The sequence below is a fragment of the Salvelinus fontinalis genome, chromosome 24 (genome assembly GCF_029448725.1).
Source record: "Salvelinus fontinalis isolate EN_2023a chromosome 24, ASM2944872v1, whole genome shotgun sequence".
NCBI lineage: Eukaryota > Metazoa > Chordata > Actinopteri > Salmoniformes > Salmonidae > Salvelinus > Salvelinus fontinalis.
The window spans coordinates 1,473,181-1,485,829 of NC_074688.1; the positions used below are offsets into that span (position 1 = coordinate 1,473,181).

A 12,649-nucleotide genomic window follows, 5' to 3' on the forward strand; every position below is an offset into this window, starting at 1 on the left:
GCACTACTTTTGACCAGGGCCAGTAGGGAACAGGGTGGAATTTGGAACACATACAATGTGTTATCACCATCTTCTCGGCATATTAGAGCTCTGGCAACAACCAGGTTAGTGGTAAGATGAAGTGGAGAAAGGGTAGGAGGGAGGAAGGGTTGGAGGGAGGAAAGATAGAAGAGAGAATAAAAGGAACAAGCCAGAAATGAGAGGGGGAGAAAGGGTAGGAGGGAGTTATGAAATTATGAAAATGTATGCACACGCTCTGGATAAGAGCATCTGCTAAATGACAAAAATGTAATTAAAACATAATTAAATAAAAATTGTAATTTAAATTAAAATGAGGGAGTAGGGGTAGGAGGGAGGAAGGATAGAAGACTAACTGGAGAGAGAGAGAGCCAAGATAGCCCTGGATCTCTCTCCCTAAGGGGAATGAGAGAGAAGGTGAAAGCGTATGTGAATAACATTTTACGTTCGTGCTTTTCTAATAACCCATTTCTGTGTTCATGCTAGTGACTGATGAATGAATCCTCACTATCAGTGTCTGCAATTTAGCAGTACGCCTAGACCATTGTTTTGAGAATGAAAGAGATCAGTTTCAAGGTCCCAGCTTAGAGAAGAAGCCTCATCAGGTATTGGTCTGTCACATGCATGAACCAGTATTGGTTGGTCACATGAATGAAGCAAACGTTAATGATGAATTAATTATGAATAACGAATAAGCTAAATCATGCAAATATAACTTGTCTGCAGTATATAAGAAATCTAACGGGACTGCCCCAGAAGAGCTCCTGACAGATGCGTACTATGGTGCATCAAGTTTGTTGGAACCTCTCCAGTTACCTGTTGTGGCAGACCAGGGGGTTGGGTCAAGACGTTTACACAGATCAGACACAGACAGAGTATGATTAGCTTGGTATCAAGGGTGTTTATTTAATAATAAATCAAAAGAAAAGGATTGGTCTCCCCCATGAAACCCTCTCCGGGATACCGTCTTCTGGGCTCCGGGTCTTGCTGTATCCTGTTGGGCACACAAACTCAAACTCCCTCGTCTTAGCTCGGGCACCGTCTCCAACTACATGGAAGTCACCTTACTTCACCCAGTCCTCCCCTGTGTGCTGCCCTTCTAGCAGCTTTATGGGGCTTGTACAGCTGGTGAGCAATCAGCCCTTGATTACTCACCAACTCCCCAATCAGCCCCAATTAGTCCTGGGCGGAGAGCTCGTCGAGACCTGGCACGTCCAGCAGATGGAATCATTGCCTCGTGATGTATACTCCGTCTGTCACCAGGCCTCGACGAGTCTCCCCCTGGTGGCTGACCAGCTGTACGCCAGACAGCTCTGTGTGGGCGGGGACTGTCGTCAGTGCGACGTACGTCTCCCTTCTCGATAGGGCATCCACGTTTCCATGCTTCGCCCCTGACCTGTGCACAACAGAAAAAGAGAAGCGTTGAAGGGACAAGAACCACCTGGTAACCCGATCGTTTGTGTCCTTTCCCCTGGCCATCCAGACCAGGGGAGCATGGTCCGTGACCAGGGTGAAGTGGGTACCCAACAGGTAATACTTGAGAGTGTTTAGCGCCCACTTCACCGCTAGACACTCTTTCTCCACAACGGAGTACTTTTTCTCTCTAGGAACCAGCTTTCTGCTGATGTACGTGATTGGGGTGCTCCTCCCCATCGTGTATCTGGGACAGAATGGCGCCTAGTCCCGTATCACACGCATCCGTCTGGACCACCATCGGCACCTGGAAATCGGGCGTTACGAGAATCGGATGGGAGCACCGCGCTTCCTTCAGACGGCTTCTGTCTCGTTCGTCCATTTCACAGATTTTCGGGAGGCAGGCCCTGGTTAGATCGGTGAGGGGGGAAGCTATAGCCGCAAAGTTGGGGATAAATCGGCTATACTATCCTGCCAGTCCCAGGAAGGACTTGACCTGTGTTTTGGTGCGTGGAACGGGCCAGTCACGCACTGCTTGAACCTTCCTCTCCTGGGGCTTGACGTTCCCCCGTCCGATCAAATACCCCAGGTACTCCACCTCCTCGAAACCTAGTTTGCACTTCTTGGGGTTTGCGGTCAACCCGGCTTGTCCGAGCGCGTCCAGCATCGCCTAGAGGTGCATCAAGTGCTCTTCCCAACCTTGGGTTTGGATGATGATGTCATCCAAATAGGCCGCTGCGTACAGCTGGTGGGGTCGAAGTACTTTGTTCATCAGCCGTTGAAATGTGGGCGGGGCTCCATGGACACCGAACGGGAGCACCCGGTACTGATACAACCGTCTGGTGTCGAAAATGCCGTCTTCTCCCGGGAGGAGGCTGCCAACGGTACCTGCCAATATCCTTTGGTCATGTTCAAGGGAGCTGATGTACCGGGCCTTTCCCAATCGGTCGATGAGCTCGTCCACCCTCGGCATGGGATATGTGTGGAACAAGCTGATGTCGTTCACCCCCCGGAAATCGTTACAGAAGCGGAGGCTACCGTCAGGTTTGGGCACCAACACAATTGGGCTGCACCATGCACTGTGGGACTCTTCAATGACCCCCATCCTCAGCATAGCCTCCACTTCTTGTTTCACGGCCTTCCTTCGGGCCTCCGGAATCTGATATGGCCTCTTTCTTACCGTGTAAGAACGGATTCCGCGCCGGGCCGGGTACGGCCGTGTTCCGATCGACAAGCCTCCTGAGCTCTTGCTTCTGGGCCGGGTCGAGGTCCTCATTGCTCAGGACCGTTGGCGTCCTGGGTCCCGACCATAACACGGCCAAGGCTGTCCTCTCGTGCCACTTCTTCAACAGGTTCACGTGGTAAATCTGTTGAGGTTTCCGTCTCCCCGGTTGCCGTACGCGGTAATTGACAGGTCCCATTTCTCGACCACCTTGTATGGTCCGTACCATTTTGCCAGGAACTTACTTTCGGCCGTGGGGATTTAAGACCAGGACCCTGTCTCCCACCTGGAATTCTCGGGGCTGGGCTCCCCGATTGTAGACCTGAGCTTGGGCGCGTTGGACCTTCTCCATATGTTCCCTCACAACGGGCCATATGGCTGTCATCCGCTCCCTCATCGTCTTCACGTGCTCTACCATGCTGCGTAATGGGGTCGGTTGGGCTTCCCACACCTTCTTTGCGAGGTCCATAGAACAATCAGCCCTTGATTACTCACCAACTCCTCAATCAGCCCCAATTAGTCCTGGGCGGAGAGCCCGTCCAGACCTGGCATGTCCAGTAGATGGAGCCATCGCATCGTGATGTATACTCCGTCTCACCAGGCCTCAACGAGTCTCCCCCTGGTGGCTGACCAGCTGTGCGCCACACTGTTAATACACAATGACTCATTGAAGATTGACTTTGAACGTCCCTGTGTAGAATTTCCACTAAACTTTGGCGTCAAGAACAGGATGATTGATTCTGCCTGCAGAGCTTTCCAGTGGAGGTCTGTGAGGAAAACCGGTGGCGCAATTTATGAAGCGTGAGGGAAATTCCCGTCTGACCAAAAGAGGACGAGACCCGCCCAGACCAGACCCTTACTGTGAGCTGCCCAGGAGGAGACACATTATCCGCAAATAATTGAGGGACTGTCTTCGAGTCAATTTAAGTCAATTTAAATGAATTTGTGTAAAAAATAAATAAATAATAAAACAAATAAAATGATGGCGAATAATGCAAAATAAGGTACCCATAGTCTTATAGAGAGAAAGGCTATTCACTAGTCTTATGAGAAGACTAGAGCAAGGGCGTAACGGTACCATGGAAAGCCCCGCTGACAGCTGTCTGTAGGCATTTATAGGAGAAGTGTCTAAGTGGTCTGCAGCCACTTCTAATAGTTTGTGAAAGATACATATGGTGCAAATAGGTAATAAGGGAGATTACCGAGTGTGTTTGGGAGTAAATGTGGATGTGAAAGTTGTGTGAGAGTGGAAAGCACATGTTAAGCTGATTGAAATTTGGATAAACTGATTGATTGAAATTTGGATAATTAAAGGAATGAAATTTAGCGATTAAGTACTGAGTAAATGAGAGCTGTGTGAAATAAGTTTTTCGATCTATAACGCTAACTATGGTTATCTAGGGATTCCGTCCACCACCACCCATCGTAGTCTGGGACTACTAGCACGAGTGTCATTGAGCACAGGGTGTTTTAAGAAGCAGAAAGAGAATCATTGAAGATACATATGAGGCATAGGATGTAATGACAGAAATGTCTACGTGGTCTGAACCACTGATAATGGCACAAGTGTTATTATTATAGTAGGAATTTAGGAATCGTTGAAGATGCACATGTGGGGGTGTGGATGTAAATACCTAAATCCACCACTGCCCATCGGCTCTCTCAATCAATCAACCACATTTATTCATAAAGCCCTTTTTACATCAGCAGATGTCACAAAGTGCTATAGAGAAACCCAGCCTAAAACCCCAAACAGCAAGCAATGCAGATGTAGAAGCACAGTGGCTAGAAAAAACTCCCTAGAAAGGCAGGAACCTAGGAAGGAACCTAGAGAGGAACCAGGCTCTGAGGGGTGGCCAGTCCTCTTCTGGCTGTGCCGGGTGAAGATTTTAAGAGTACATAGCCATTAACCTGTCTGGGACGGGGGTTCCGCTAGCGGAACTCCTCCCACATTCCACTGAAAAGGCAGAGCGCGAAATTCAAAAAAATATATTTTTTAAATATTTAACTTTCACACATTAACAAGTCCAATACAGCTAATGAAAGATACAGATCGTGTGAATCCAGCCAACATGTCCGATTTTTAAAATGTTTAACAGGGAAGACACAATATGTAAATCTATTAGCTAACCACCTTAGCAAAAGACACCATCTTTTCTTTGTCCACCAACACCACTAGCTATCACCAATTCGGCCAAATAAAGATATTGATAGCCACTAACCGAGAAAAAACCTCATCAGATGACAGTCTGATAAAATATTTATGGTATAGGATAGGTTTTGTTAGAAAAATTTGCATATTTCAGGTATAAATCATAGTTTACAATTGCACCCACCATCACAACTCGACTAGAATAAATACAGAGAGCAACGTGTAATACCTAATTACTAATCATAAAACATTTCTTAAAAATACACAGCGTACACTAATTGAAAGACACAGATCCTGTGAATACAGACAATATTTCAGATTTTCTAAGTGTCTTACAGCGAAAACACAATAATCGTTATATTAGCATAGCACATGTGCAAACATTACCCCAGCATTGATTCACAGCAAAAAGAGCGATAGCATTATCACCACCAAAATGTATTAATTTTTTCACTAACCTTCTCAGAATTCTTCAGATGACACTCCTGTAACATCATATTACAACATACATATAGAGTTTGTTCGAAAATGTGGATATTTAGCCACCAAAATCATGGTTAGACAATGAGAAAAGTAGCCCAGCTGGTCAGAAAATGTCGTGCGCCATATTAGACAGTGATCTAGTCTTATGCATAAATACTCATAAACTTGACTAAAAAATACAGGGTGGACAGCGATTGATAGGCAATTTAATTCTTAATACAATCGCTGAATTACATTTTTTAAATTATCCTTACTTTTCAATACAGGTTGCGCCAAGCGAAGCTATACCAAACAAAATGGCGGAATTAAGCGTTTAACATTTTTCGACAGAAACACGATTTATCATCATAAATTGTTCTTACTATGAGCTGTTCTTCCATCAGAATCTTGGGCAATGAATCCTTTCTTGGGTCTAATCGTCTTTTGGTCGAAAGCTGTCTTCTTGCCATGTGGAAATGCCCACTAACGTTCGGCATGAACTGGAAACGTGCCCAGCGGTTCAAAGTGTCTCAGAAAGAAATGCCTCAAAATCGCACTAAACGGATATAAATTGCTATAAAACGGTTTAAATTAACTACCTTATGATGTTTTTAACACCTATAACGAGTAAAAACATGACCGGAGAAATATTACTGGCTAAACAACAGGTTGGAAGGAGGCGAGTCTGACGTCCTTCGTGCGTCAGGCGCAGGCAGCAAAAGGAAGCTACTTCCGGTATTTGGTCTTTTATACAGGCCCTGATTGCGCAATCGACTCCATTCAAAGCGTCACCCCTTACTGACATCTAGAGGAAGAGGTAGGCAGTGTTTGTATCCTCATAGCATTTACTGGGACTTTACAACTGACTTGGAATCAGGGGCCAAGATTTCTGAAATCTGACTCCCTGTCAGGAAAAGTGCTGTAGAAGGAGTTCTGTTTCACTCAGAGACAAAATTCCAACGGCTATAGAAACTAGAGAGTGTTTTCTATCCAATAATAATAATAATATGCATATTGTACGAGCAAGAATTGAGTAGGAAGCCGTTTAAAAAGGACACGTTTTCCAGAAAAAGTGACAACAGCACCCCCTGTCCTCATCAGGTTTTAAGGCCAGATATTTCTACTTGATGTTCAAATGTTCATAGATGACCAGCAGGATAATCATCACAGTGGTTGTAGAGGGTGCAACAGGTCAGTGCCTCAGTAGTAAATGTCAGTTGATTTTTCATAGCCGAGCATTCAGAGGTCGAGAAAGCTGGTGCGGCAGAGAGAGAGTCAAAAACACCAGGTCCTGGATAGGTAGCACATCCTGTAAACAGGTCAGGGTTCCCTAGTCGCAAGCAGAAGAGTTGAAGCTGGAGTTGAAGCAGCACGACCAGGTGGACTGGGGACAGCCAGGAGTCATCAGGCCAGGTAGTCCTGAGGCATGATCCTAGGGCTCAGGTCCTCTGGGAAGGGAGGGAGAGAAGGAGAATTAGAAGGAGCATACTTAAATTCACACAGGACACCAGATAAGTCAGGAGAATTTCACCAGATATAACAGACTGACCCTCACCCCCCGACACATAGACTATTGCAGCATAGATACTGGAGACTGGGGTGGGTCAGGGGACACTGTGGCACTGTCCGATGATACCCCCAGACAGGGCCAACCAGGCAGGATATAACCCCACCCACTTTGCCAAAGCACAGCCCCCACACCACTAGAGTGATACCAACAGACCACCAATTTACTGCCATGAGTAGGCTGAGTATAGCCTACGAAGATCTACTCCACCGCACGAGCCCGAGGGGGCGCAAAACCAGAGAGGAAGTTCACGTCTGTGACTCAACCCTCTCTTAGGGACGGCATGGAAGGTCACGAGTAAGCCAGTGACTCAGCCCCCGTAATAGGGTCAGAGGCAGAGAATCCCAGTGGAGAGAGGGGAGCCGGCGAGGCAGAGACAGCAAGGATAGTTCGTCCCTCCAGTGCCTTTCCGTTCAACTTCGCACTGCTGGGCCACACTACACTCAATCATAGGACCTACTGAAGAGATGAGTCTTCAGTAGAGACTTAAAGGTTGAGACCGAGTCCGCGTCTCTCACATGGACAGGCAGATCATTCCATAAAAATGGAGCTCTATAGGAGAAAGCCCTGCATCCAGCTGTTTGCTTAGAAATTCTAGGGACAATAAGGAGGCCTGCATCTTGTGACCATAGCGAACGGATAGGTGGGAGCAAGCCCATGTAATGCTTTGTAGGTTAGCAGTAAAACCTTGAAATCAGCCCTAGCTTTAAGAGGCTCTAGCACTGGAGTAATATGATAACATTTGTGGGTTCTAGTCAGGATTCTAGCAGCTGGGTTTAGCACTAACTGAAGTGTATTTAGTGCTTTATCCAGGTAGCTGGAGAGTAGAGAATTGCAGTAGTCTAATCTAGAAGTGACAAAAACATGGATTAGATTTTCTGCATAATTTTGTGACAAAAAGTTTTAGATTTTTGCAATGTTACAAGGATGGAAAAAATCTGTCCTTGACATATTCTTGATATGTTTGTCAAAAGAGAGATCAGGGTCCAGAGTAACAGGTAGAGGATAACATTTCTCAGGATCTCAATCGAGGGTAACATGTCTCAGAGGGTAACATGACTCATTAGAGATAATGAGGATAACATGACTCATCAGTGGAGTTTGATGGTATAACGTTATTATGTATGGGGAGATATGAAAGGAGAAAGTACTATTCCAGAATATTCTGTTACTAGAGAGCACTAGTGTTAAGGAAGTATAATGGGTTACTAGAGATAAAGTAACATACAGTTGAAGTCGGAAGTTTACATACACTTAGGTTGTAGTCATTAAAAGTCGTTTTTCAACCACTCCACAAATGTCTTGTTGAAAAAACTTCTCAAGGATCGGTGTCCCGCTAGCTGGAGGGTGCACAATTCAAATAAATAATCATAAATATTCTGGATTTTAAACATTTAGGTACATATAAGTGTCTTATATCGGCTGAAAGCTTAAATTCTTGTTAATCTAACTGCAGTTTCCGATTTACAGTAGCTCTTAGAGTGAAAACATGCCATGCGATTGTTTGATGATGACTCCCCACATCAAAATATTTTTCCACCGGCACAGGTTTCATACATTCACATATAAATATTAAATATTCACTTACTTTTTGAAAATCTTCCTCTGATTTGTCATCCAAAGGGTCCCAGCTATACCATGTAGTGCCGTTTTGTTAGATAAAATCCTTCTTTATATCCCAAAAAGTCTGTTTAGTTGGCGCCATCGATTTGAGTAATCCACTCGTTCAACATGCAGAGAAAGGAATCTGAAAATCTACCCCTAAACTTTGTTTCAACAAGTCAAAATACATTTCAATTTACTCCCCAGATACCCTAAAATGTAATCAAACCATAATATTTATTTCGGAAAGAAGTATGTTCAATAGGAAACCGATTTAGCAGGTGCATAATGTTTTCAAGGCGCGCGCAAACACGAATTTCCAAGACTGTGTCCTTCTACTAAAACTGTTATTTCTTATTCGTTTTTGAAGTTACAAGCCTGAATATAGACTACTGACACCCTGTTGAAGCCATAGGAATTGCATGCAGGGAGCTAATTTTCAGTATGACCTTTCTCTTGCATTTCTAAGAGGATGGTCTCTACAAAAAAATATATATAATTCTGGTTGCTTTGGATTTTCTATTGTGTTATATTCTCCTACATTATTTAAACATTTATACCAAATTCAACAGGTTTTCTTTCCAATGGTACCAATTATATGCATATCCTGGCATCAGGGCCTGAGCTACAGGCACTTTACTTTGGGCACGTCATTCAGACAGGAAATGGAGAAAAAAAGGGCCTAGTCCCAATTAAATTAACAAACTATAGTTTGGGCAAGTCGGTTAGGACATCTACTTTGTGCATGACACAATTAATTGTTCCAACAATTGTTTACTGACAGATTATTTCACTTATAATTCACTGTATCACAATTCCAGAGGGTCAGACGTTTACATACACTAAGTTGAATGTGCCTTTAAACAGCTTGGAAAATTCCAGAAAATAATGTCATGGTTTAGAAGCTTCTGATAGGCTAATTGACGTAAGTTGAGTCAATTGGAGGAATACCTTTGGATGTATGTCAAGGGCTACCTTAGAACTCAGTGCCACTTTGCTTGACATCATGGGAAAATCTAAAGAAATCAGCCAAGAACTCAAAAAAAAATTGGAGTCCACAAGTCTGGTTCATCCTTGGGAACAATTTCCAAATGCCTGAAGGTACCACGTTCATCTGTACAAACAATAGTACGCAAGTATAAACACCATGGGACCACGCAGTCGTCATACCGCTCAGGAAGGAGACGCATTCTGTCTCCTAGAGATGAACGTACTTTGGTGATCAATTCCAGAACAACAGCAAAGGACCTTGTGAAGATGTTGGAGGGAACAGGTACAAAAGTATCTATATCCACAGTAAAACGAGTCCTATATCGACATAGCCTGAAAGGCCGCTCAGCAAGGAAGAAGCCACTGCTCCAAAACCACCATAAAAAAGCCAGACTAAGGTTTGCAACTGCACATGGGGACAAAGATTGTACTTTTTGGAGAAATGTCCTCTGGTTTGATGAAACAGTTTAAATGTAGTTGGCTAAGGAGTATGTAAACTTCAGACTTCAACTGTATGAAGCGTATCATGGGTTACTAGAGTTTTGATGAAGTAATAATAGAAATAATAATAACATACAACAACATGTAGACATACGTAAATGGTGTTAAAATAACTCAGAGAAATTAATAGCATAATAGGTTACTAGATTTGATAAAGTAACAATGTATGAATGTATAATGGGTTACAAGAGTTTAACTTGCTAGGTAGAGACTTAGTATGGACAGAGCACGCCATCTATAGGGGACTGATAGACAGTTATAGTGAAAGTTGATCCCAGAAAGAGATTCTTGTCTCGAAAGCTAAAGAAGGAAGCTCCCTCCAAAGTGTATCTCTTCCCTTCTGAATTGGCAGATGTATTTTATAAATTCAGGGCATTAGATGTTATTCTTACAATAATAGACATAGTTTTGTTTTGTTTCAAACCTTGCAATAGGGGGAAAAGCAGAACATTGTTTGAGAGTGATCCAAGTATATTAGCAGTAGAGATGAAGAACGTCTTCCTATTGGGAAGAAGAGAATCCTAGTTGAGGGAAACAGACATGGAGACTCATGAAAGTAACAAAGTGAATGGTAAAATTAGCGGCTTTCAGATAGCACTCAATATAAGGTCACATTACCAACAGAGGGATTGAGCATTGGGACTGATATTAAATTAGAGGCCGCCATCTGGTGTTTGGGTTAGAGATACGTTTCTTGTGGAACAATAGATAGCAGCCAGTACTAACTGAACTCAAACAGACTAAGGGACACAGTGGGGAAATTTGGGACAGAGGTATGAAGAATTGAATAAGATACGTTTTTGACAAGTTCCAAATATTAGTACTTAATTCTATAGTTTGGGTAGATCAAATGTAATGTCATCTAAAACAATTTGTTTCCATTGTGTGGAACTGTGTCCAGATTTGAAGTAGATTCAAATAAATGTTTTAGTACCGAATATTGAGCTGATAAACCAGCACCAACTTTTTGAAGGTCCGAGCAGATTTGTTAAACAACAGGTTTCATATTTTGACTAGTGCAATGCAACAGGTAAAACATATTAAGATTACAAGAGAGGGGCGCTGGGGTTGTTTACTTTAGAAGGTGCCTATTCAGCTTTACGGGAAACCGTATCATCTGATGTGTCTGAAGTATAATTCTGTGTAGGCATGGCTTAATCAAGACTTCCTGCCCATTCTCTCCAAGATGGCTTAGCAGTTCAGACGTCATTTCTGTTTCGTATTGTCGTGTCCTGTATATATATATATTTACACCTTTCTTCGCATATCTTTTATATATTTTATTATCCAAGAACTCAACTACAAAAGCTTTCCTGCAAAAGCTTTCCTACAACCCGCTTCACCAATTACAAAAAAGTATTATTTACCTCAAATCTGAAAATCCACCGTGGAAGCTAGCCAGGGGCTAATTCAGAAGCTAGCCAGAAAGCTAACCAGAAGCTATCCGATAGCTAGCCAGAAGCTAATCTGTAGCTGCCCAGAAATTAGCCGGTCTGCTGGCTAGCGTTGGTGTTTCAGCTGCCCACGTTTTGTGGTCATCAGCTATTCCTTAAGCTCGATAATCTACCGGCACTTTTGTGCAACGCGACTCGGACCGGAGCATTCCGGGACTTTTTTTTCTCTCAGTTTCCCCGGATTTCAGCCGCAGGCTCTGGATATTTGCAGCTAGCTAGCTGCAAACCGTGTGACTATTGGCTTACGTCGATCCCGGAGCAAACTCAAATCATTCCGGAGCTAGCCAGCTGAGGAGTTCCATCAGCCATTCCTGGGCTACAGTCACCTATCCGGACCAGTTTTTTTTGTTTTTGTTTTGTTGTTGCTGCAGATACGGAGCCCCACCGGGCCTTCACGACTTACTGCCGACGTTATCTGCCCGAGGGAGTTATCCAACTGGCACCTCCGTCCCGACGTTACCTGAACGCTCATCTGGGGCCCGCTAACCGTTAGCTGTCTCATCGGCTGCTATCTGAATAAGAATATCGAACAATTATTATTATTATTTATTTTTTTTATTTTTTTCTTGGGTCACTATATCTATTTTGCCAATTTGGATTGATCCCCTCTACCACACGGAACCCCACTAACCTACCGACGGAAACGCACGAGGTATCTACAAATAGACTTCCATACTATGCTATCTTGCTACCGATAGCCATCTACCCGGCCAGCTGTCTGGATCGCCGTGACCCCAACCAACCTCTACTCACTGGACCCTTATTGATCACTCGATTAAGCATGCATCTCCTTAATGTAAATATGCCTTGTCCATTGCTGTTCTGGTTAGTGTTTATTGGCTTATTTCACTGTAGAGCCTCTAGCCCTGCTCACTATACCATATCCAACCTCACAGTTCCACCACCCACATATGCGATGACATCACCTGGTTTCAATGATGTTTCTAGAGACAATATCTCTCTCATCATCACTCAATACCTAGGTTTACCTCCACTGTATTCACATCCTACCATACCTTTGTCTGTACATTATTCCTTTAAGCTATTTTATCGCCCCCAGAAACTTCCTTTTACTCTCTGCTCTAGAAGTTCTAGACGACCAATTCTCATAGCTTTTAGCCGTACCCTTATCCTCCTCCTCCTCTGTTCCTCTGGTGATGTAGAGGTGAATCCAGGCCCTGCAGTACCTAGCTCCACTCCTATTCCCCAGGCGCTCTCTTTTGATGACTTCTGTAACCGTAATAGCCTTGGCTTCATGCATGTTAACA

General features: G+C 43.9%; 1 protein-coding gene across 1 annotated transcript in view; it reads right to left on the reverse strand.

Annotated features, from left to right (window-relative positions):
• LOC129821728 (beta-1,3-glucosyltransferase-like) overlaps positions 1 to 12,649 on the reverse strand; it is a 154,996-nt gene that overhangs the window by 34,387 nt on the left and 107,960 nt on the right. The gene's annotated exons all lie outside the window — the stretch shown is intronic.